This window comes from Dendrobates tinctorius, unplaced genomic scaffold, assembly GCF_039654945.1.
Source record: "Dendrobates tinctorius isolate UK_male_01 unplaced genomic scaffold, ASM3965494v1 ptg000070l, whole genome shotgun sequence".
In the NCBI taxonomy this organism is placed as follows: domain Eukaryota; kingdom Metazoa; phylum Chordata; class Amphibia; order Anura; family Dendrobatidae; genus Dendrobates; species Dendrobates tinctorius.
The window spans coordinates 68,139,507-68,166,847 of NW_027361738.1; the positions used below are offsets into that span (position 1 = coordinate 68,139,507).

The 27,341-nt window shown below is 41.8% G+C and overlaps 1 long non-coding RNA gene across 1 annotated transcript in view; it reads right to left on the bottom strand.

The window, feature by feature from the left end:
• Positions 1–3,824: 3,824 nt before the first annotated feature.
• The window catches only part of LOC141095655 (uncharacterized), a 244,238-nt gene continuing 220,721 nt past the window's right edge, over positions 3,825–27,341 (bottom strand). Inside the window, exon 4 of the long non-coding RNA XR_012233444.1 lies at positions 3,825–4,036. This is a non-coding gene — a long non-coding RNA (uncharacterized lncRNA). The remainder of the gene's footprint in view (positions 4,037–27,341) is intronic.

Sequence of the window (27,341 nt, forward strand, 5' to 3'; positions counted from 1 at the left end):
TATTTGTCTCATTCCGGCGTCTGGAAAAAATGGCTACTGTAACGTTTTTTGTCTCCGGCGAAAAAGCCGGAAGCGCCGGATGCGACGCTTCCGGCTTTTTGCCACAATGAAAGTCTATGGGCGCCGGAATACGCCGGATCCAGAAAAAGACGGATCCAGCCACCGGATCCGTTTTTTTTAAGTCTGCGCATGCTCAGATCCAATTGGCCAGCCCCCAGGAAACAGATATAACCTGCTAGACGGATCCGGCAGAAAAACGGATCCGTTTCTACAGTTCTCCAAAATTTACGCCGGATCCGTTTTTTCTAAAAATAGCCGGATCCTGCCTGATGGCAAAAAACTGATGTGTGAAAGTAGCCTAAGGGGTAGTGTAAAAGTGATGGCTAGGAAGAGGTGAATAGTTTATCATGGGTAATTTATTGCACAGTGTGGAAACACTGTCCCATTTTGTTAATGCTTTCAATTTCCAAGAAACAATGTGAAGTAAAATGTAAAATTGTCAGGATTACAGGTCTTCCACTTTGCACTGGTTTGAATACAGCTTATGCCAGTGCATAGCTAGGCTTTCCTTCAACCTGGGTGAAGAATATGATTTGTTCTCTTAGGCCAGAGTCATACTAGCGTATGGCATCGGATGCGATATGCTAATAACCCTCGTCTCTTGCTCTCCTGCGAGCGGGAGCTGAGTGTCATGCTACTGTGCTGTGATTGTGATGATCTCGCACAGAGAGGATCGGAGCACAGCTGCGGAGGAGGCGGAGAAAGTAATTTCTCCATCTCCTCTGCTGCCGGCGTCGGCGTATATCGCACTGCTCTCGGATAACATCCGAGTGCTGTGCTTTGTGTCACTCACACTTATAGACTTATATGGGTGCGAGTGAGCCGAGACTCGGCTAAGTCTCGGTGCCAATTGCAGCTTGCTGTGATTGTTCTAGCTTGCCGATTTGGCATGAGAAAATAATCAGAGATGTGCTCTGCCCCATAGATTAACACTGGTCTGAGTGCTATGAGATGTTTTATTGCATAGGACTCAGCCATATTCTACGGTAGTGTGACTCCGGCCTTAAACCTGAACACAACAACCCTGGCTTAGCAGAGTCTCTCTTGACAACTCTGCTGTCATCCAAGATGCAGAGCATGTGCTTTGCTAGTCCCTCCGACTACGCCCTTGATTTAATATTGCTGGCTATCCTCAGGATAGGTCATCAATAGCAAATTGGAGGGGGTACGACACATTACACCCCTGACAATTAGCTATTCACGTATCCAGCTACAGCAGGATGTGCTTAGTTATGGAATGGAAAAAAAACTGATTTGTAAACTGCATAGTGGCTGCAGTGAGGTACTGCATATCTACCCCTTTCATTTCAATAGAGGTGGTTATACAATACCCGACCGTGATCACTATACAGTTGACAGAGCTGTGCAACTACACAACTGATCACATTCGGCTGCCTCATACTGGGAACTAACAGCTAAAGCTGCACTCTGTAAGTCTATTTTCACACTAGCGTTCGGCAGGCAGAGCTGCGTAGTTCCTCCGTTATGCCCCGCCCACTGCCCCACCTCTTCCTTCAGCTCCGCCTACGTCGGCATGTGTCCTGCGTACCCTATCTTTATCATTGGGTACGCAGGCCATGCGAATGTATGAGAATGCCTGTGCATGAGTCGTTTTGATGCTGCGCCGAGCTGCGCTGAACACAACATGTTGCCTTTTTTTACGCTCAGCGCAACGTCAAAACAATGCATGCGCAGGCATCCGTACACATTTGCATGTCCTGCGTACCCAATGTTAAAGATAGGGGACACAGGCAGACGTAGGCGGAGCTGAAGGAAGAGATGCGGCAGTGGACGGGGCTTAACAGAGGAACTGCACAGTCCTCCACAGCTCTGCCGAACGCTAGTGTGAAACTAGCCTAACGCTATAGCATGTAAACATGAAATATATGAAATTTGATTTGCATTACTGCTCTAGCTAATAGGAAAATATTGAGATACTTAGCACATAATTTGGCCAATTCATGCGTGCTTAGAAGCCAATGACAAGGTTATCTCATTTTGCTGGGGACCTATCCTAATGTCAATCCTCTCCCAGGCTGAAACCTACATTATGTTGGTAGGTACAATCCTGCTGTAATAAAACCGCACTGTATCTCAGCTCTTGTCTTATTATCTAGAGCAGTAATGGAATTCAAATTTCATATATTTATTGTTTACATGCTATAGCACTACAGACTGCAACTTTATTTGCTAGTTATATATGGAGATGTCTACTCTTAGGGTACGTGCACACACTGCGGATTATGCTGCGGATTGATCCATGCGGATTTTGCAAAATCTGCAGGTCAAAAGATCTGCGGATTAGCCTGCGGTTTTGCCCTGCGGTTTTTCATCTCCACAATGGAGGAGATGTCAAACCGCAGCGGAATCCGCAGAAAGAATTGACATGTCAATTCTTTCTGCGGTTTTGAAACAGCAGCAAATCCGCGCTGAAAATTCCACAGCGTCTGCACAGCGTTTTTTTTTCCATAGGGTATAAAGGTACTGTACAACGCAGCAGAAACTGCTGTGGATCCGCAGGGCCAAATCCGCTGCGGATCCGCGGCAGAATCCGCAGCGTGTGCACACACCCTTAGTTTGCACCTGTACAAACCAGTTTTCTGTTTGGAAGTGACAGTCAGTCTTTCGTTACTCTCACTAGAAACAACTGACTGGCTGGGGTGCTGAGAGTCCTAGTAAAACTGCCCCCATTGTACTTCCACATAGTAATAATTTACTTCCCTCTCTGTACCTGCATAATGTAATTATACCCCCCATTATGCTTCAGCATTGTTATAATGCCCCCTCTGTGCTTACACAAAGTAATAATGCCCTCATTGTGCCTCTGCATAGTAATAATTCCCCATCTAGGCCACCACATTATAATAATATTCCTATTGTGTCTTTACATAGTAATAGTGCCCCTAGTGTGCCTCTACAGAATTACAGGGTCCCCATAGTATCCGAACACAGAAATAGTCCTCTATTGTGCCTCGACATAGTAATATTGCCACCACTGTTCCTACACATTGTAATAATGACCCCTTTATGTGTCCACACTGTAACAGAGCATCTATTATGCTTCAGTGTAGAAGGAGTACCCCTCTGTGCCTGCATACATCAATATTACCCTCAATGTGCCTCCATATAGAAATAGTGCCTCCTCTGTGCCTTTGTATAATAATAATGGTCCCTGTACAATGGCATTACCTCCGACTGCTCCTAAGCCCTATTTTGCAGCAACAAAAACTAGCAAAAAATTAAACTCACCCAACTCAGCACTAAGAATGAGGTGTGATCTCCTTCTGATTGCGACCCAGTGATCTAATTGCCTCACTTGCATCCTCTGAATGCCAGTGAGGACCCCAATAGGCCACAGGCTGAGATCAGCCTGTACATAAGGCCTCATTGAGATGTCCGTAATTTTTCTTGTACTGAAAATACTGACCTATTTTCATCAGTGTTTTTGATTAGATTTTTATCAGTGTTTGTTCAGTGTGTCAGTTTTTACCATCAGTTTAAGCAATCCACCCAGCTGAAAGAAAAACGAGTGGAGGTTTCTCAAGCTTCTATCTAATTGTTGTGCAAAATGACTAGTATTTTGAACGGTTTATGACTACTATCCAATTTTTCCACTGACCCATAGATTTGCATTGGCAAGTTAATCTGTGTCTCTTTGTTTCAAACTGTTCACAAAATGTGAACATCCTCATTGACTATAAAAGGTACAAGTGAAAGAAACATAGAACTTGTATGTGAAAGACTGATGTCTGAATGAGGTCTTACCCAGGTTAATGGTTAGGACAGGGATCACATGGCTGTCTGTTCTGTAACAGGTTTCATCGGTATTCACGTCCCAACATCTCCAAAATTGTGGATATCATTAAATATGATGTCAGCCTTCTTGTCAGGCAACTGTATAATTTGGTCAACGGCTTGGTGGTAGAAACGGGTCTACTTTTGCTGCTAGGCATTTTTTGGCAGAGGCTTATCTCATCTAGGAACAAAAATTTTTGTTAAAATCCATCATAACCTATTATTTTGGTCTCTAATGGCAGAAATAGCCCAGAATTTTTATAATATGTACAGCACCTATAGATTGCTATAGATACCGGTACCTCTTTTGATATTCTCTGTATTTGTCTATTTTCACCTATTGTGTGCAGTAAAATTACTGCCCAGTGGACCCAATGATAGTCAGAAATAAGGAAATAATGCAAATGTGAACGGAGGCTTATATGAACAAGTCTAAATTTCAAACAGATTCTAAGAAATTCACACTCATGTGATAAAGAAGTGATCATGATGAAGGGGTTAATGATGTTTTTGCACTACCTAATTAAAGAGAACAGTAGATTCAGACTTTTCCCCAAACATGACTGTTCATTCTCGGTTGTACTGGAAAGATGGTCCAAGGTACCCATGCACATTGAATGAACGTTGTTCAAACCTGTTGATTTTAACAAGAGCTAGCAATGCGTATGGGGTGTCTTAACCCCTTAGCGACTGCCGATACGCCTTCTAACGGCGGCAGTTGGTACTTATTCCTCAGCGCCGCTTTTTAATGTCGCTGAGAAAGAAGGTTACAGCGCCTTCCAGCGTTGTAAAATCTCCGGGATCTCAGCTACCCCAGAGAGCATGATTCGGGTAGTTTTTTCCGTCCCCAGTGTTGCAATCACCGCTATTCACAGAATAATGGCGACCGCAAAAAAAAGTCAGATTTCCCATTTATTTCTCTCTGATATGATCTAGCACATCAGAGGAGAGAGAAATGGGGTCCCCCGAGGTCCCCTGGTACCTGCGGTGTCCCCCGGTCCCTCTGGCTCTGTCCCCCGGCCCTTGGTGTCTTCTTCCAGGAAGAAAATGGTGGTCACATACATAGCGCGCCCACTGAGACCTGTCGGTTGCACCCAGCAACAATAGATTTCTCTTATTGGTTCATTTTGATTGCTGTGATGAACCCTATTACAGTGATCAAAATAAAAAAATAGTAAATCAACCCCCCCTTTATCACCCCCTTAAGTTAGGTAAAAATAATAAAATTAAAAAAGTTTATTTCCATTTTTCCATTAGGGTTGGGGTTAGAGCTAGGGTAAGGGTTCGGCTAGGGTTAGGGTTATGTTGGGGTTACAGTTGGGGTTAGGGTTGTGTTGGGGTTAGGGTTTTGTTGGGGTTATGGTTGTATTGGGGTTAGGGTGGTGTTGGAGCTGAGGTTAGGGTCAGGGGTAGGGTTGTGTTATGGTCGGAGTTATAATTGAGGGTTTCCACTGTTTAGATACATCAGGGGGTTTCCAAATGCGACATGATTCCAGACAATTTTGGGTTCAAAAAATCAAACGGTGCTCCTTCCCTTCTGAGCCCTGCCATCCACTTTCCCCCACATACGGGGTATCGGTGTACTCAAGAGAAATTGCTCAACAAATTTTGTGGTCCATTTTCTCTTGTTACCCTTGTGAAAATAAAAACGTTTGGGTATAAAGTAAATTTTTGGTGAAAAAAAGTAAAATGTTCACTTTTTTTTACCACATTCCAAAAATTCATGTGACGCACCAAAAGGGTTAATAAGCTTCTTTAATGTGGTTTTGATCACCTTGAGGGGTGAAGTTTTTAGAATGGTGTGACTTTTGGGTATTTTCTGTCATATTGACCCCCCAAACTCACTTCAAATGTGGGGTGGTCCCTAAAAAAATGGTTTTGAAAATTTTGTTTGAAAAATGAGAAATCGCTGGTCAATTTTTAACCCTTATAACATCCTAACAAAAAAAAATTATGTTTCCAAAATTGTGCTGATGTAAAGTAGACACGTGGGACATATTATTTATTAACTATTTTGTGTGATATAACACTCTGATTTAAGGGCACAAAAATCAAAAGTTTTTTAAATTGCAAAATTTTCTAAATTTTTGCCAAATTTCCGTTTTTTCTCCATAAATAAATGCAAGTCAAAGACATTTTACCACTAACATGAAGTACAATAAGTCACGAAAAAACATTGTTAGAATCAGTGGGGTACGCTGAAACATTCCAGAGCTATAACTTCATAAAGTGACAGTGGTCAGAATTGTAAAAATTGGCTTGGTCATGAAGTACAAAATTGGCTTTGTCGCTAAGGAGTTAAAGAAGCACTCCAACTCCATCAAGGTTTTTATCCTTTTAATATATTGCAGTCATCATATTATATAGCACTGTGCACTTACACTTGCTCATTTTGCCTTTCTACCCAGTTAATTCTTCTCTTTTCTCTGCTCTATGTAGAAGCAGGAAGTGTTTTGTCCCTGCATTTATCATCCCACTCTTCAACTCCTCCTGACTCAGCTGTTCTACTCCACCCTCCTACCTTGGACTTTTACAGTGATGACTGATACAGGGAAAATTGACTTTCTGTTTTAACATATAGCGAAAGATTCAGCTAGTCTGTTTTTAGTCACGTGATAATATAGACGTAATAGAAAATAGAAGAATTAACTTGGGTAGAAGGGCAAAATTAGCAATTGTAAGTACACAGTGCCATACAATATGATGACTGCAATATATTAAGAGAATAAAAACTTTGATGGGAGTGCTTTTTAACTTCCCTGATGATTTTGGAATTTGGATTTCACAGGAGGTAAGCCACTGCCATAGATTTAATTAATTAGACTTAAATCCATAAAAGAGAAATATAGAGTGTATTATTTTTCTATTACTTCTACTTCTGTAGATGTGTATTTTTAGTTTTTAAAAGCTTTCCTGCAGGCAGCCATATAGGTGGCGCACACTCCCTTGTTTTGTCTGCATAGTCAGTGAAGCAGGATGTGTGTAGAACTAATGATTCAAATTGTCTCTTCAGAGAGGAAGAGGGCTTGACCCCTAGTGCCACCTATTGGAAGTGGAAATCTACTTCCCATAGGTGGCACTAGAGTTCAAGTTCTCTTCCTCTCTGAAGAGACAATTTGCATCGTTAATTTCCCAGAGGAGCTTGCATGGCATATAAGTCTCCTCACTCTGACATGCCAGGTCAGGCTTGTCACTCTTCACAAGGAGAAGGTTACCGCTTAGGGTATGTTCCCACGGTCAGTAAACGCTGCGGGTTGGACGCTGCGTATATCCGCAGCATCCAACCCGCAGCGGCCAGATGTTACAGCATAGTGGATCCCATGCCCACTATGCGTGCACTGGCGCACCTGCTGAGATGCACATGCGGCACATTTTTCCAGACCGCAGCATGTCTATTTATCTTGCGGAGATGCGAGTCTTTGCAAGGTAAATATCACCAGTGCAATGTATGTAGGACGTGGTGATTCCGCACGGTTCATTGAACACATGTGGAATCATCTGCGTTCAAAGCTTACAGCGCTTCGGCCGCAGCGGACATGTGCTGTCTTCAAAGCGCTGCCGGTAACTGACCATGTGGACGTAGCCTAAGATCCGAGAACTAATTAGAAATATCAGTGGACTTCAGGAAGTTGTAAAGTATAGCATGCCCCAATGACCAGGTAATTACAGATACATACAGATCTGTTTGTATAATGTTACTATTCTAGCTTCAGTAGTGGAAGATAAAATTCACGTCAGTTTTTTTTATTCTGATAAGCAAAAAATGGGCCCATTTTTCTTCTGTCTTTGGTCATTATGTTGATGTTTCCCTTCTGTATTTCAGCCGCTTTTCTGGAAGAGGTTTGATAGAGGTTTCCCAAGCTTTTCCTAGCAATCAGTCAGTGAAAGACAGTGCACAAATGGAACTCTTATGGCATCCGTGTTCACACCCATTAACTTGATTTTGGACCAAAGTAGGACATGTCTCTAATGTTTTAATGTGAACCATCAGGGGCGTAACTACCGAGGTCGCAGAGGTCGCATCTGCGATAGGCCCCGATGTGCTTAGGGGCCTGCCCAGTCAGCAAAGAAGCAGCTGGATTCATGTGGGACCTGGGCTTTGATCACATCCTGCGCCCCTTCCTCCCACTGAGCTAGGCACTCCACCCCCCAGTGTCTCAGGATATGGAGGATGAGACCTGCTGCCATCACTCAAAGCCTACACCTCTCAGTGACCAGTCACATGGAGCTCCATGACTACAGAGTGCAGGGGGAAGGTGCGCATTCAGGAGCACGTGATGGCTGTTCTGTGAGCCCAGGACCTGTGATGAGGTCACAGGAGGGGAGGAGTCAGGGGTCACATGCTCAGGGACCTCAGTGTGTGCAGGACTCTGCTGTGCTGGTTGTCATGGTGCTGAGTGAGGGTAAGTTTATGTGTTGGGTCAGGAGGGGTTTACAGGGTGGATGTAGCAGAGCCGTATGTGTACAAGGTGTACGGAGTAGAGCGTGTGTGTACAAAGTGTATGGAGCGGAGATGTGTGTGTATGAGGTGTACAGAGCGGAGCCACGTGTGTATGAGGTGTACGGAGCAGAGCTGTGTGTGTACAAAGTGTATGGAGCGCAGCTGTGTGTGTACAAGATGTACAGAGCAGAGATGTGCGTGTACGAGGTGTGCGGAGCAGAGCTGTGTGTGTACAAAGTGTATGGAGCGCAACCGTGTGTGTACAAGGTGTACAGAGCGGAGATGTGCGTGTACGAGGTGTACGGAGCGGAGAAGTGCGTGTACGAGGTGTACGGAGTGGAGATGTGTGTGTACGAGGTGTACGGAGCGGAGATGTGCGTGTACGAGGTGTACGTAGCGGAGATGTGCGTGTACGAGGTGTACGGAGCGGAGATGTGCGTGTACGAGGTGTACGGAGCAGAGATGTGCGTGTACGAGGTGTGCGGAGCGGAGCCGCGCGTGTACGAGGTGTGCGGAGCGGATCCGCGCGCGTACGAGGTGTACGGAGCAGAGCCGCACATGTACGAGGTGTATGAGGTGTGTGGAGCTGCGTGTGTACGAGGTGTACGGAGCAGAGATGTGCGTGTATTTTGGCATGGGGGGGCCATTTGAAAGTTTGCACCGGGGCCCATAACTTTGTAGTTACGCCACTGTTAACCATTATTCAACAACAGAAAAATTGAGTTTACATATCGATAGCCCCATAGAGTATGATGTGTAAGTGTGTTGTAGGTTAAAAAACAATGACGACACGTGTATGGCAAAATGGATGTGTGACTTCAAAGCTAAGATTAAAGCTTGTGTCCTCTGCTGATGATGTCCCAGTATATATTGCAAAGCTGACAAGTGACCTACTTGAAAACTTGCAAGTGTGTGTGCTCCACTGTAAAGGATTAAATGGTTGCTTGCTGTACAGATATGACACATAAGTTTTAGTCCATTTTCACTTTCCAGATTTTCCATTATTTTGCAGTAGAAACTTCAAGCCAAAACAAATAAGAGGAATATGTCCATTGGCGTTTTCCTGTGTTTACGATCTAACCAACCTCAGACTGACTGCACATGTAGCAGATTTGATGCAGACATTTCTGTAGCATATCCTCAATTTTCACACAGTAAAATTTGCATGTACAGTGCCTTGAAAATGTATTCATATCCTATGAACTTTTTGACATGTTTTCATGTTATATGCACAAATTTAAATTTTTTGGGAGGGCGATTTTATGTCATATACCAACACAAAGTAGCAATATTCATGACGTGTAAAGGAAATGATACATGGTTTTCTAAATATTTAAAAAATATAACTCTGCCAGCCTGCGTCAATACTTTGTAGGATCACCTTTTGTTGAAAATAATGCTGCAAATCTTTTGGGATATGTCTGTAACAGCTTTGCACATCAAGAGACTGAAATTCCCCCCCCATTTTTTACAACCAGCCTTGCTAAAGCTCACAGCTGGGGGCTGGTATTCTCAGGTGATCTGCTGTGAAGACACTGAGCTTGAACTGCGGTGACCTCATCACTGGCATTTTGCCACCATCCATAGGTCACGACAGTTCAGGTCGGCTGGGAGCACAGCATCAGTAACATCACCACTAGTCACTCAGGCTGCACTCGCAGCATCTCCTCATTCATCAGTGGTTTTCAGCCGGAACGGTCGCATCTTGGCACCATCCAGGTTGAAAACTATTTAGTGTGGATTACGGCATTGGACAGAATGACGGACAGGTATGGTATTTTGTCATTTTTTTATTTTTATTACAGGAGCTCAAAGGCTTTGCTGGGATTAGGTATAATAATAAAAATGGAAAACTGTGTTTAGTGTTATTTCAAATAAAAGACTTTATTCTGGCTGTGTCTTTATTTAACATGTAACTATAGGATTAGTAATGGATAGGTGTCTTATAGACGCTTCTCCATTACTAAGCCGTACAACTATTACCCCACTTGCCACCGCTACAGGGCAAGTGGGAAGAGCCGGGAAAAGCGCCAGAATTGGTGCCTCTAAAACACGTGCCTTTTCTGGGCAGCTGCGGGCTGGTGTTTTTAGGCTGGATGGGCCTATATCCATGGGGGGACACCACGCCGTTTTTGTAAATTATTTAAATAATTAAAAAAACAGCATGGAGAACCCTCTATTCTTGATTACCAACCTTGCTGAAGCTGACAGCTGAGGCTTGCAGCCCCCAGCTGTGAGTTTTGCCTGGTTGGTTAAAGAAAATAGGTGGGAACCCACGTCAGGGGTTTTCATTCAGTTATTTATTTAGATCGCAGGCGGTGGAGAAGAAATACCCCGATCATCCGCTCCTACTGTCACTGTTGTTAGCGGCAGTAGGTGTCGGATAATGGGAGTAATAGTCCCAAAAGCCCCCACCTGCTGTCATCTTTCTGACTTTAATATGGCTCTCATCATTCTCTTCTGCTCGTGCCTATCGCCGGCAGAGCAGAAATGATAAGAGCCATCTTCAGCACCTGCTGCCAGGGAAAAGCGCTTACTGTAGCGCTTCTTCCCCGGCGGCCGTCCATGTGGTACTGACGCGGCACACGGGCAGCACACGGTTGCCACACAAGTGCCGCAAATATCACATTCATGAGACATGGACACACATATCACCAGTACCGTTTTTTCCGGTACCGGAAATAGGACGTGTAAAACAGGCCTAAGGGAGGTAGTTGTGGTCGAGCTGCTGCTCTTTGTCAGCCTGACACTTTACAGAAAATTTGTGTTGCCAATTAAGTGTGCTTCGATATGTGGGATGCGTTGCACTCATTTGCAGGCTGCAGGCCTCAGCTATCTCCAGGTCTTCAGTTTCAGGAGCCGCTGCACATAGATCAGGGGACACCCAGATTGTTTAATCACAAACAACTTTAGTCAACAATCCATGTACAACATATAGGAAGTCGTAGTATAGGGTACAAAACTTTCCATTAATACACCTCCAGATTTTCCTTTTGTTCTACCTCGTCTATCCCTGCTGGCCCTGCTTCTTTTAGTCCCAGGTATTCCTAGCCAAGTCCCGCAGCATGTCCGAGATCCATTACTTCTCCCATACATGTCTCCATGTCAATCTTCCTCTGTACAGAGGGGGTTAAAGTGCTCTCCATAAGACTAGAATCGAGCCTTGAGCGACAGACATTGCCAGAATATATTTACCCAGGGAATAATATTAAGGCTTTGTACTACCTAGAACACTGTGCACTTTCTTTGCTGTCCAGCTCTTGCTCCCTACATGAATTTGACCTTGGCCCTGTCTTACTATCAGGAAGTTCCCCACTGCCTTCCTACCTATCCCTACCCAATGTGGGCTGGTCCCAAACATTAATTCTTACCTTTCCCTAATGACACTGTCTAACTACTGTCAACTAACTTATCCTGCCTATGTTATATCCTAAGGCCTATCTATGTTTTACCCTGCGCTATCATATGCTGTACACTCCTACAATATACATTATCTTTACATTAATTATACAATTTACATTACCATATCACACTCTATTTCATAATACATTGCAATTCACATAATATCACATAACTACAATATATACCAAAAAATTCAGGATGTGGTCTACCCTATAATATAATGCCAGTCTTGTCTTCGCGATAGTACAGTCCACCATCCTTACAGCTCCCACATTCAAGTCTATGGTTGCACAAAAAAAATCAGACGTCACACAGAGGCACAGTATAGCATCTGATTTTTACGGATACATTGCAGTTCTGTAACATAGGAAACTGGAATGTTCTTGTAAATTTTTAATAGATGCTGTTGTAAAAAAACGAATTGTATACTTATGACAAGTGAGAAAAAAATTTTGTTGAGGTTTCTGGATGAAACTCTGAATGATTTGTTATATGCTCGTGTGAACCTACCATTAGAAAAAGAAAAATGAAATTCATGTCCAAAATGGATCAGGTGCAGAATTGATATAAACTGAAGCAGAAGGACCCCATTGACAATCCCATAAAAGATCTGCTTTGGACATTGTCATGAACCGGGGGATATGACCTTTGGCCGCACATGGCTATCACAGGCACAGGGTGGGCTCATCTTAGTTATCCCTTCGCTGGCACCATGTGATATGGCAAGACAAGCTTGCTGTTTTTTTTTAACAATTTACTGCAGGGGGTTTATTTTAGTTATCCCACAAACTGTCAGGATTTATGGATATCGCACTTTCCAGTTCCACTTTGGAACTTGCAGCTCTCCGGCGCCCCCCTTACCCTCAGGTCAGTCAGGGAACTACACCTAGGATAATTAGTCGCCGGACGGGCTGCTTGTTGTGCAATGGCTGTTAGGCCAGCTTGCAGTGAGGGTGTTATAAATGCTTTGGCCGCAGCCACACAGTCAGCTTATAAAATCCGCTCAGTCACTACCAGCGCTACCCACCTAGCCAGGACACACTTCGCTGCCACCAGCTTCAGATTTCTCTGATTAATATTTAAAATTAATAGAGGGGTTCGAAGCAAACCCAAATCGGTAGCGTTATTAGTTTATAGGCACGTGAAATCATTGCAGAGCAAAGAGATTGAACTAATACATTTTATAGTTTATTCCCAAAAGATATGCAGTGTTTACAGAAGATAAAAAGGTTTTACAAAATGAGACAATAATAGTATGTACAATGCAACTTCAAATAAAAAGGATTTAAAAAGCAGAAAATAAAACTTACATATTGCTTAGATCATTTCAGGCAGAACCTTGCGGGGAGGATGAGTCAGACATCATAATTCATGGATGTGGTCCTGTGGCAATGGCTCCCAAGAAGCAACTCACTAGGGGGGGCTCAGTTGCAGACTTATAAGTCTGGGCTTGTGACATCACCAAAGGGGCTAATAGCAAAAAGCAGCCGACAGCACAACGGAGAATTGGATGCCAGTTCAAAGGTTCATGGACCCAAATGAACAATAGTCCAAAATAAGGAAGAGGAACAGCATCCGGTCTGGGTGAAAAATTGTATCAAAAATTTATTCTGCCAGTATAAAATACAACGTTTCGGCCATATTGTGGCCTTTTTCAAGTATAACATAACAGTACATATGGTGGCCTTTTATAGTGTGGCACAGCCAATCACCATCAAGGTAACACCCATCACAAAGAATCTATACATAAAATACATATAAATACATCCATCAGTTACATGTATATTCAATAGCACAGCTTATCCAATCGTTAACAATGATAATCATAATCATATTAAAGATATTAAAAAAACGTCTCATATATAAACAGCAATCCCCAAATCTGCCCACCAATGGTCGTAATGCATCAAAGGTATCCATAGAAATAACACACCAATCCCTTGCAGTAATACATATCCTTATATGAACCGCCAATCCCTAGTCACATAATAGTGGCGCCAACCCCAATGGACCAATCCTGAGTGGACTCACAAATCCCTATATCGGCAGAATTCCCTCTCCCCATATGACGGCATCAGCTAGAGCCAGGTCACATCAGGAGCGCAGCCTGATGATGCGCGCTACTAGGCCATAGCGAGCGCGCCGCCCATCCCCGCCCAGGCCCGGTCACGTGAAGACTCCACCACCGAACCCCGCGCATGTGCGGTGCCGTGTGAGGAATCAGCCACGCGACCCGCCCACCGGGGAGGACCGCGCACGCGCCGAGGCCCAGAGCGCGCGATCACACGCAACACTCCTCCGTAAAACCCGCACATGTGCTGGTAGATAAAAGCAAATGTAAAACCACATTTAAATTAATGAGTCCACACGAATAGACCAAAGATGCTCCCAAAAAAGACATTTAGAATCAAAAAACCACATCCATGGTAAATTTAATAATATTCCGTACTTTATGAGATTCATAAATGTTGTATATTATATAAGGAGCAAAACTGGGATATTTACAAAAAAGAAAAAAAGAAAAGAAAAAAGAGAAAAGAGGGCACGGGGAAAGGCAGGCAAGAAACAACGACAAAATTCAAAAAGGACAACATCCTCTTCATGATTTCAGGTTATACTTGAAAAAGGCCACAATATGGCCGAAACGTTGTATTTTATACTGGCAGAATAAATTTTTGATACAATTTTTCACCCAGACCGGATGCTGTTCCTCTTCCTTATTTATCACCAAAGGGGCTGTCTGGTGACGGTCCTCCCCCTGCTCTTACAGTTACAATCTGGCTGAAAATCTTATCATAACCATAATTTGCAGAGGGTACCTCGTATAGAAACGCACATAATATTATCTTTTCCAGCCTGTCGCTGGCATTCATCCAAAACCAAACTCAAACTAGTTATTCCCCACCATTCAGGAGAAATCCATTTCTCTGGTTCTGTTGGCACTGGAACCGTGAAAAACATGGGCCAGGAAGCTGAGTCGGCGCACGTCGCAGAAATGTAATTTTCATATTTCTGCAACTGATTGGGTCCGAGATAAGGCCTCTTTAATATTTCCCACACTTATCCACGCACACGGGCTCAGACAAAGAAAATTATTTCTACTAATTAAGACATTCCTTACAGTGAGGAGGGGAGGGGGACAGGAAAGAGCTAGTGTAGTGTTACAAGCTGTGAAGCTGCAGGCACAAGGCTGCAATGTGTGACAAGAGGGGGAAGAGGGGGGTCACTTGGCTCTGTACTGCTATGAATCATTCTAGAGAGTGTAGAGAATGGAAGATTCTGGAATGTTCTGGAAAAGTCATACATGATATTTTTACATTATTGTTACAGACATGTAATCCTAAAATTAAACAAACTGCAGCTTCAACTAAAGTCAATTTTTGCTATGATACAACTGAGAATGGCCAAAGATAGTAATAACTGCAGTACCTAAATGAGCAACATAATAAAATAAGGGCTCATGCTCACTACCTTGTACAGAGCTGTAAGATTGTCATAGTGGCATGTGCTGCTTACTTTCCCCCTTTATACCTCCTATTTCAAAAAAATTGCAGCAAGCTAATTTCCAGAGAGTCAGGCCACTTTGTATTATCCATTAACGTTACTGTATATTGTTAATACTCTCTGAAAATGCTAATAAAATCAGAAGTTTTTTCTAATTGTGAACAATTAAACTTTGTATGCTTTTGGTTTCAGTGCAGGCATGCATAGGATGGCAAAGGCCATCAGCTACGAAGAATAACTGCATTATTTGTACCTATACTAGTTTTGGTTTCCTGCATATCTCTTCCTAAGCTTCTTGCTGGAGCCATACATTATTACTTTAACAAATTATCAAAGAAAATATAGGATATTAGTTACATGGTCTGCCAGGAAGACCAGCCTACTTCACTGGTCTCTGTAAATTAGTCACATTCCTGCGGTTTTTCCAAATTTGCCACCAATGTCTTAACTTTATGTCTTGGTAGGCCTTTGTTATATTGAAGTCTGATGGCCAAAAACATGATATTAACGTATAAGATTAAAAGTCTGTAATATAATTAAAATTTCTGTAGGGTCAATCCACCATCTCCTTTTAATCTTACTTAATATTGTTAAGCTAATGTAGCTTTCTCCTCCATCCAAAATATATTTCAATATCAGTTTATCTAAGGATCTAAAAAACTGTGAGTGCTGTTTGTTCAGGACAATTTGGAGCAAAAACAACAGTATTAAAAGGACTAGCATTTTAATTAAATGTATTCCACCCAATCCCATAAGGCAATTTGAGTATTTAGTGAGTTTTTACTTCAGTATTTTGTAAACTCAAACCATGAGTGGGTGAAAAATACAGAAGTGGTGACGTGTTTCTTTTACAATTTTTCTCTGATTGTTCAACTACTGGTTTTGGCATACATGTACTGATGTAAAATACTGACCAAATGCTGAACGTGTGCACGTGGCCTAAGGCTACGTTCCCATGATGAGCTTTTGGTGAAATTTTGATGCTGCAAAATTGTTTCACTTGCATTTTTTTATTGTGTTTTGTGTGCAATTTCTTAACATGCGTTTTTATCAAGATTTTTGACTCTGCAGCTTGCTTTTGCCTCTTGTTGGTGTGTCATGCTTTCAAACAGGGTTGCACAACATTTTTTGGAACAAGGGCCACAATGCCATACTGAATTGATCTCAAGGGCAGCAAAAAAGTAAAGGGATACTTATATGAATACATCACTAAAACCACCATCAGTACATTAATGCATCACCAGAAACAAGTTTTGAGTATTTGAGGAGGATTTAGAGAGATTCTGTTCAGTTTCTGCTCCCAAAAATAAGTGTGAACATACGCTAACTTATACTGAACTTTTGGAGCAAAAACTGAGCAGAATCTCACCAAATCCTTATCATAATCTCAAAACGCTAAGTTTTGATCATTTTTAAGCTTTAACATAGCCATGATTTCACATTTTGGATTGCTACATATCTATAAGATCAGAACCACCGTCAGTACATGAATGCAGCACCAGAACCACTAACCACCATCAATACATGAATAAATCACTCAGCTTAGCACAGCAATCAAGTGCAATGTCAGGTCACCCCATATACAATTGAATCTCATGAACCTACAACTCCCAGTATGTCTTTAAGGCTGCATTCACACTTTCAGTAGTCAGTATTTTACATCAGTATTTGTAAGCTAAAACCAGGAGTGGAAGTGGAAGATATCAAGCAGGAACGCGGTATGCAGTGACGGGATGCAGGCAGATCAAGGGTTAACGGGTTTATTTACAGCAGAATGTACTCCACGCAGGGAGTGAGGTATTGTAGAGTGATGATAAGGAATGGGGCAGAACTGGGAGAGTGGCAGGGTAGGTCAGGGACAAACGAATGTTCAGTAATAAAGAGGTGAAACTTATCAGTCTATAATCTTCTTGGGTGTAGCTCCTCAGGGTTCCAACGGTGGCACTGACAACAGTGGCACGTGACGTCTCGGTGAGGTCTGTAACAGGCGGGGATCTAATGGTGGCAGCTACAGCAGGGGCACGGGACGGTTCGGCGAAGTTTCTGGGAGGCAGGAAGATTTCCCGTGCTTAACGTATCTATCATGGTACTGAGTCTAGTGTGGGGAACCGCCGGACCGGGACTACGCTCCGCGGTGTACACAAGTCCTTGATGGCGAGGCTCTGTCCTAGCCGTCTCTCTCTCTCTCTGTGTCGCACTCACAGTGCAGTCTCTGCCTTCACTAGGGTCACCTCCTAGCGTGGAGAGTAGCAGGGAGCTGACAGTTGGTCGTCCACAAACAGTGGACCTGTATGCAGGGGTCTGTCAAGTATGCGGTCACTCTTGGGCAGAGCGTTTGCGGTACTCACTATAAGGCCGGGATCACACACAGCGAGATACGGCCGAGTCTCGCAGGTTAAAACCAAGCTCTGACACCGGCACTCCGGAGCGGAGCGTGCAGCCGCACAGCAATACATGGAGCTGCACGCTGTGCTCCGGAGTGCCGGCGCCAGAGCTTGGTTTTAACCTGCGAGACTTGGCCGTATCTCGCTGTAGTGTGACTCCGGCCTATCGCCGAGTACGGCACTCGGCTTAGCTCTGCTCTGCTGGCACAGCTCTGCACAGCTCCGCTCTGCTGGCACGGCTCCAATCTGCAGGCGATGGGGGCTCCTTCTATACAGCCCATCACCAAACCGGTACTTTCTTGTGGGGGAAGCAGAGCACGCTGTCCTCCGCTCTGCTCTGCGCCTGCGCCAGACTGAACTTTTTGGCGCGTTTCTACCTTTTATCCCTCTGCTCCTGTGCGCGCTTTCCCGGCTCTCCTGCATGAGCAGGAAGTTCCGTCTCTGTCCTTCTTCTTTTCTGCAGCAGGGGAAGGTCCGCCTCTCTCAGGCTTCCACCTGGAAGGATGTAGCCTTTTTAGTTCTGGACCCGGCATGCAGGTACCCGCGGTCTGATCAACCTCCTTACAGAACAATCAGAGAAAAAGTATAATAGAGACACGTCACCACTTTTGCATTTTTCACCCACTCCTGGAAATACTGAGGTAAAATGCTGACCAAATGCTGAACATGTGAATGTGGCCTAAAAATGATAATGAGATACTGGTAGTTGTTGTTAATAGTCATCATCAGATTGTGGACCATATAGGGACCATAGTACTGATGAGGCGCAGGCAGTATCACAAGCAGACATTTACTCTTGGGTACCTTATAGATGACTTCTTCTCTGATTGAAGTTGTTCCCATCTCTTTTATCTCCATGTAGCACAGACACCATGATGAGTTTTCATTCCCAGATCTTGTCTCTGCAGACTACCCTCTTCTCTGTTTTCAGCAGGATTTCCTGACATTGTGCCCTTAAGAATATATATATAATTATACTGCACCATGAATAAAATATCTCCCATGCTGTGCCCCTGCATAAATAATTTCTGTGCCCCTGCGTCCTTTTGACGGTGCGCCTGTTGCAATTTGGTTGCACTCGGCGCACTGTCAAAAGGACGTAGGCGCCGCCAAACGCATACTGCGCACGGCCTGCGTCCTCAGTGATAAAGATAAGGGACGCATGACGCATGCAGCGTCATGCACCCGGAGGCGGAGCTACAGGCGGAGGCGCGGCTAGGGGCGGGGCTTAGCGGCGGCCGTGCGCAGGTCGACGCTGCGGCCTTTAACGCAAATGTGAAACCGGCCTTACTGAGATTATGGTACCTTATAATTTGTTAACTCTTGAAACCAAATTGTTTCTGGGGAAGCCGAATCTCCTATTGAGAGACTGACAGATTTAAAGTTCTAAACTTAGATATGTTCTGATTTCCTCAAATAAGTTTTTTAATTGAGTGGATTGATGTTTCAGGCCTTGTTTCATACGAATAACTTATTCATGGATTCCCTGGTCCTTAGCCTCTCAATCTAGAATTGCTATTAAGTGATGGTCCATTACATATTACAATTACAAATAGGTGATAGGGGGCAACTCTCCAAATACAAATAACAGTAGATATATTTCTATTTATTTGTATCACAGCTTCACTCTATATTTTTGCCTTTTGACAAGAATAGGCTAGGTTCGCATATGTGCTGCTGCCTCTGTTGCTTGGTTCCATCACAGATTCCTTAATTTTTACTAAAATAAACAGGACAACATGCAGCTTTTTCTGTAAATTATAGACACCTTAAAGAAAACCTGCTGGATAACATTATATGTCAATGGGGTCCGTCTGGAGTCGATAGTGTGTATAACGATTCATTTCTTGCTAAAGATGCTATCATTCTATTCGAAATGGAGAACACAATAATGGAAATCAGATTGCTAGTGTGAACCTAGCCTTGTATATTACACATTTTGTTTGTTTATTATATATCATGCTAAATTGTCTTAACTGCAAAAAAATTAACCAACACATTTTAGACATCAGAGTGCTCATAGTCTGGGCCTTACGTTTGAAACATGGTGAATTTTTTTTGTACACTGTACCTTTATGTTTTAATCATACCAATAATTTATGTTTTTTAACTACTGAAGTCTACACATCAGAAGCTGAATTGTTTTGAAACATACGGTGAGGATAATAAATATTTGATACACTGCCGATTTTGCAAGTTTTCCCACCTACAAAGAATAGAGAGGTCTGTCATTTTTATCGTATGTACACTTCAACTGTAAAAGACAGATTCTAAAAATAAAATACAGAAAATCATATTGTATGATTTTTACATATAATTTTGGAGCCACTCCTTAGGTCCTCTGACTGTGTGTTTCAAGTCATTGTCATGCTGGAGGACCCAGCCACAACCCATCTTCAATGCTGTTACTGGGGGAAGGAAGTTGTTGGCCAAAATCTCTTACTACATGATCCCATGCATCCTCCCTTCAATACAGTGCAGTCATCCTGTCCCCTTTGCAGAAAAGCACCAGCAAAGTATGACGTTTCCCCCACCATGCTTCACGGTTGGAACTGTGTTGTTGGGGTTCTAATTATCCTTCTTCCTCCAAACACGACGAGTGGAGTTGATACCTAAAAGTTCTATGTAGTTCTAGGCTGATTCCTGACCTTTGTCAGAATCATCCTTATCCCACGAGGTGTGCCCTTGCATGGAGCCCCAGACCGTGGAAGATTGACAGTCATCTTGTTTTTCTACTATTTTCTAATATGAGAATTGTACCAACAGTTGTTGCCTTCTCCCCAAAGCAATGGTGGAATGTTTGCTTTTTTTTTCACCATTTCACTGCACTTGGGATATTTTTTCTTCATTTGGCTGATATGGATGTCTGGACTGAGGAATAAAAAAGTTATGGCTTTTAAAAAAAGGGAAGGAAAAAAATGAAAGCGCAAAAGTGAAAAACTGCCTGGTCCTTAATGGATTAATGTAATATTATGCTGTCTAAATGAATGAGTAAATCTTTCCTATTTCATATAATGCGTTCTAATCTTCAGTAAAGGCTTTATAGTAACATCTTATCAAAAGATACACTGCTGGCTACCAAATCTCTTCAAATTTGCATTTTTTACAGGTTTTTGATTATATAAATATTTATTTTACTGCTAAATGTTACAGTTCAGCTAATGCACTTATGGTACATTTGTTAAGCAGTGGGCTTTGGTATGCTAGCGTAGACTATTTTACTAAACAAGGAAATTATTTTTTTCTTTACAGTAACAATGACTTTAAATGTAGATGAATACTGTAACATTTATAAATCTTAGTAAAAATTTGTCACCCTATAGCACGCAGAGAAGTGTTTTAATGTTCTTGTTCTTCCTCGACATGCAGACTTAGTGGGAAACAAGTAGTGGTAGACATGAAATGTGAGCTGTGAAGCTTAATATCATGTGAAGTGCTACATCAAGAGGCTGCACTATATGAGCTGCTGATAGAGAAAGCAGAGCAGATTTCACACCTTCAGTCTGCAAGTATATTCCAGATCCTATTTACCATTAATTAATCTAAGGCAGATTTCTACCTTTGAGGACATTTTTTTCTTACTTAAATGCATTCAATTGGGCTAAAAATATTTTTGGCAATTGGGTTTCATTGTTGCACCTTCTGCTTCCTATAGCCGCTGTATTACACTGTCTATTGCCGGCTGCAGAATGAGATAACAGGATTTGCCACATTATCTTTATTTTATCAAATGTTTTGGGGTCATAATTTTGTGGCACATATATTATATAGGCACATATATTATATCGGTAGGACAGGTTCTCCTCCTTCTCCTGCTCTTGTTAGTGTAGCTTTCCTCACAGACTGCACAGTTCTCCAGTCCATACAATGGTTGCTGGTGGAGGAGCAGTGACTAGACCTGTCCATCAGTCTTGTCCACTAAAAAAAAGTAGTTTTCTCATGTGAGGTTTTCTATTGGAGGAGACTGATGGACAAGTCTGGTCACATTTTAAATTAAAACCAACCTTCAAAAATTATTTTCAGCCCCATTTAAAGTAACCCTGTCAGCAGGATTGTGCTGAATAACCTACAGACAGTATTAGGTTGGTGTTGTTATACCGATGAAATTGATACCTGGGTAGATGAAATCTATCTTGTGGTTGTTGTTTAATCTTTATTTTCAGTTTTCAGTTAATGATATGCTTATACTTCGGGGTGCACTGTGTGGGGGTCTCATGTCGTGCTCTGATTCGCTTTAATCAGTATGGCTTCTGACAAGCTACACCAGCGCACAAGCATATCATTAACTCCTAAGTGAAAGTAAAGATTAAACAACAACCACAAGATGGATTTCATCAACTAAGGTATTATTTTAATCAGTATAATGACACCAACAGTGTCTGTAGGTTACTCAGCACAATCCTGCTGACAGGTTCTATTTAAGTAAGAGAAAAAAATGTCTACAAAGATGGACAACCCCTTAACTTAAAAATAGTCCCTAAAAACATAGTTTAAAATAATTCAGAATTGTCCTTCTTGTGTGTAGTCAGGAAATATTCAACAGGATAAGACGACTTTTGAAAAATGAGATTCTCAAAGCACAATCGTTAACAATTCTGAAAAGAGGGAAGAATAGGAAGCATTTAAGGAAACCAGGATGGATGAACACAGAACTTAAACACGTGCTAAAAATGAAGAAAGAAATGTTTATGAAATGGAAAGATGTAGTCATATCTAAAGAAGAATATAATGCTGTCTGCAGAACCTGCAGGGGACGCATCAGATTAGCTAAAGCTGACAATGAATTAAGGCATGCAAGAGACGTCAAAAGCAATAAAAAAGGATTTGGGCGATATGTCGAAAGTAAAAGAAAAGTCAAAGATGCTATAGGAATTTTGCAAGATGAAAATGATGAAATGGTAAGAAAGGTTGTTGAGAAGGCCGAACTTTAAAATTCCTATTTTACATCTGTTTTCTCTCAGAAAGGAAGTGTAACATCAACTGATCTTCACTGTTCTATTAAAGGAATAGAAGAATCCAGGCTATCTATAAACAAAAAGATAGTGAGGGAATACTTAGCTAACATAAATGAATTCAAGTCTCCAGGTCCAGATGAATTACACCCCAAAGTACTGAAGGGGATAGCAGAAGAAATATGTGAACCACTCTCCATAATCTTTGAAAATTCTTGGAGATCATGAGAAGTCCCAGAAGACTGGAGAAGAGCAAATGTTCCTATCTTCAAAAAGGGGAAGAAGATGGACCCAGGGAACTATAGGCCGGTGAGTCTAACTTCAATACCAGGAAAGATCTTTGAACAAATTATTGAACAACATGTATGTACGTACCTGGATAAGAATGAAGTGATTAACCAGAGTCAGCATGGGTTTGTAGCTAATAAATCATGTCAGACTAACTTAATTTCCTTCTATGACAGAATCACTGACTGGGTGGATCAGAGAAATGCTGTAAATATACTATATCTTGACTTCAGCAAAGCAATTGACAAAGTATCTCACAACATCCTTATTGAAAAAAGGACTAAGTATGGAATGGACAAGGCAACTGTTAGGTGGATTCATAACTGGCTTAGTGATCGGACCCAAAGAGTGGTCATAAATGGCTGCACATCCAGTTGGAAGAATGTCTCAAGTGGGGTACCACAGGGCTCTGTTCTGGGCCCTGTATTGTTCAACATCTTTATCAGTGATTTAGATGAAGGAATTGAGGGTACACTGATTAAATTTGCTGATGACACAAAATTAGGATGGATAGCTAATACTAGAGAAGAGAGAGAGGATTCAAATAGATATAAATAAATTGGAGCAGTGGGCAGCAACTCTTCAGAATAGTTTTTAACAGGGAAAAATGCAAAGTACTACATCCGGGCAATAAAAATGAAAAAAGCATATACAGAATGGGAGGAATAGGGCTAAGCAACAGAACATGTGAAAAAGACTTGGGTATTCTAAAAGATCCTAAACTAAACATGAGTCAACAGTGTGATGCAGCAGCAAAAAAGGCAAATGCAATTCTGGGATGTATTAACAGAAGCATACAGTCTAGATCAGGGGTCTCAAACTACATTCCTCAAGAGTCGCAAACCATGCGTGTTTTTGAGATTTCCTTAGCATTGCACAAGGTGCTGGAATCATTATCTGTGCAGGTGATTAAATTATCACCTGTGCAATACAAGGAAGTCTTCAAACAGAGGCTGGACAGACATCTGTCTGGGATGATTTAATGAATCCTGCTTTGAGCAGGGGGTTACATAGTAACATAGTAACAAAGTTTTGAAGGCTGAAGGAAGACCTTATGTCCATCTAGTTCATCCTATTTTTAGTGCAGCTGTTCTGCATTGTTGATCCTGGGGAAGACAAAAAACCCACAGAATAGAAGCCAATTTTCTCCATAGGGAAAAAAATTCCTTCCCCTAAGGCCTGTTTCACACATCCGTTTGTGTCCATCAGTCAAAATCCGCCGTTTTGCAAAAAAAACGGATCCGCCATTTTTCTTGGCGGATCCGTTTTTTTTCCTATTGAGTTGCATTACCGGCGGATCTTGACGGATGGCCATCCATTGGATCTGTTTTTTTGCGGATCTGCCAAAATTTTGACGTCCGCCGACATGCCCGAATGGACCATGCAACGTTTTTTCGGGCGGCTGGATCCGCATTTCTCACTGTGCGTGCCCGAAAGACTTCACTCAGCCGCAAATTTAACCCTAAACTCTGTTCTGGCGGCTGAAAAATTTTCTCTCTCTCTCTCCTTCCCCAGGCAGCGGTTCCTTTAAAATTCTTCCTTTGAAGGATCCGTTAAAATAACGGTCCGGTGCGAAACGTTGTGGTCAGTACAGGAACGGATCCGTTATCCACCATTTTAGCGGATTTTGACTGACCAAAAAAACTGATGTGTGAAACAGGCCTAAGCTGGGTCAACCATCTACCTATAATATTCTGTTATTCGTAACCTTCTATACTGTTACTCACAAGAAAAGCATCCATTCCTTTCTTAAATTCATTCAGTGAGTTGGCCATCACTACTTCCTCAGGAAGAGAATTCCAGAGCCTCACTGCTCTTACCATGAAGAACCCTCTTCTATGCTGGTGCAGAAATTGTCTTTCCTCCAAACGAAGAGAATGCCCCCTTGTTCTGGGTTGGATCAGATGACCCAGGAGGTCCCTTCCAACTCTACCATTCTATGATTCTGTGATTCTATAACTATCAAATATATATATATGTGGGTCTCTCGACTGTCCCCCAACAGATAAAGTCAAGCGAGAAAAGCATACAGTGTATTCATTAATTTAACAAATTAATTTGTTCTGCAAATAAACCCCTATCATATGAGTTGACTGAGCGGAGTATTCATGTTTATGGGGGAATTGGGAAAGATAGCTGTCAGACGAATGCATGGACACATTTAAACCAGCACCTGAAAGTCCCATAATATTTCCACATGGGAAAAATATAATCAATATCTACAGTCTCTGTTGTTGAGGGTGATTATGGAGATTTAAGCAGATTCGTACCAGTATATACTCTAGAAATCATAATGAAACCAAAACCCATAATTGCAATATTATTATTATTATTATTATTATTATTATTATTATCATAATAGACATTTTTCAGATCCTAAGACTATGTACCCACAAGTTTTTGGGGAAATTTTACTTTATGGGTGCAGGAATGATGCAGAAAATCTGCAGCATCAAAAACTCACCAAAAGCTCATAGTGAGAAAGCAGCCTAAAGGTATGTACTCATAGAGGTTTTGAACTTTTTTGGAGCCAGTCTGCTTCCAAAAAAACCTGAAAAATTTTTTTGCTTCAAAATGCTTAAAAGACTCTACTTACTGATTACTATTGTAAAACCACTTTGCTGGTCATGTATTCTGTTCTCTGAGCATTTTTTTTTCACTTCAGCGTTTGAAAAACGCCAAAGTAGAAAAAAGGAAATGCTTGCCACTTCTTTGAAGCAGCATCTAGTAGAATCTCCTCCAAATTAGACACTGCCAAACAAAAGGATACAAAAAATACTCTGCCTTAGAAAACGTTTCTGGAAAAAATAAAGCTCCTTGAAGAACTCCCCAAAGAGGAAGCTTTTCCTCAAAAAAAATATTTCTGCACATACTGTTAAGGTGCATTTAGACTCGTCAACTCGTGGCCATTAAACGGCCACCAATCAGCTGCATAGAAGCCAATTTGTGGTAATTTAACAGCCTGTTTGCACAGGCTTATGACGCTTTCCGTACAATGCCATTATTTTTGGCAGCACATTTCCTGAGTAAATAAGATAGTGTGCTGCTAAGAATGATGATTTTTAAGCAAGCTTAGAAATTATTTCACCCGACGAGTGAGCGCTTTACCTGTTCTTTAGGTGATTGGCAGCCTGTCTAGACAGGCCGATTATTGGGAAACTACAATAGTGTTCTTAGGAACACTCATTCCCAATAATCGGCTAGTCTAAATGCACCATGCTGTTTCTGAACACCATGACTAGACTTGTTCACAAATCTTCTGACTACAAATGTTCATGAAGTTGCTTAGAAACCACATTGTATGATATGGTAATACAGGGAAGAATTGTTTATATTCATTCATAATACCGTTCTTGGTGCTGTATAAACTAAGTGAATGAAAAAATGTGAGCATACACCTTAAATAGCTGTCAGGCAACATCTATTCTCCCTGACCCCCCTTATAATTACACATGCTCAGCTGAGCATGGATGTGTTCTCCTCATGGGGAGGGGAGTAAGACACTGTCAGACACCTCTTATCTACTGGGAGAACAAAAGGACATCCCCTTACACATTAGTATGGCTCGCCAGTTACACTGAAATTCGTGGGTTTGGCCGATATTCATCTAATAAGTAGGAACATTTATACTTAATCAGATATTTTGCCAGCTTTACCCACCCTGAAATCCCTCCTGTGCGGGCAGAGGAGGCAGATTTAGTTTTAAAAAATTTTTCAACTCAAAAGGCAAATTAAGAGTTTTAGGCCTCAAGGATACAAGTGTAATATCTTTCCATTTTATACAGAGCCATAATAGGGCGCCTGTTGACATACCCAAGTCATTACTATATCTCTCTGCTTCTAAGATTTCATACAGAGGTTTTTTTTCCTGGCATCCTCTCCTCCTTGCCATAATATGGTACTGTTCCTCGACCAGTTTCTAATTTGCATTCCACTTCAGTTTTTCAATTGTTTTTTTTTTGTTGTTGTAAAACAAAAAGTAGAGGTGCTACCTAAAAGTCAATATGACTGGTACTAATTTTTTATTAGGCTTTTCATTTTTGGGGGGAGATTACTGAACACACAGTTTTCTTTTTGCCATTTGGGTTTATTTATTGATTGCCCTTTTTACTTTCAGTTTTCTCTTGTGTTGTTAGCTGCTTTTTGTATCAGTTTAATCAGTTATTACATGAAAACCCTCTTGCAGCAATATAGTTTATACTTTGATTAGAATTAATAAACAGTTAAAACAGATGGCTATATTGCAAAAATTGCTTTTATGGAAAAAAGCAGGCCATCCTGGACTGTCTGTCAAACAGCACTTTATGATTGAGAAAGAAAATCAGATTAGAATGTCATAAATGTAAATTTACTGACTTGTACATATTCACTATACTAAAATGGTTTATGCTAATTTCTGAAAAAAATGTGATGACCAATTACTATGACTTTATGTAGCATAGTTAAACATTAAAAAAACCCATACTATGACTTTATTGTAGCATAGTTAAACATTAAAAGAAAACACTTCATTGA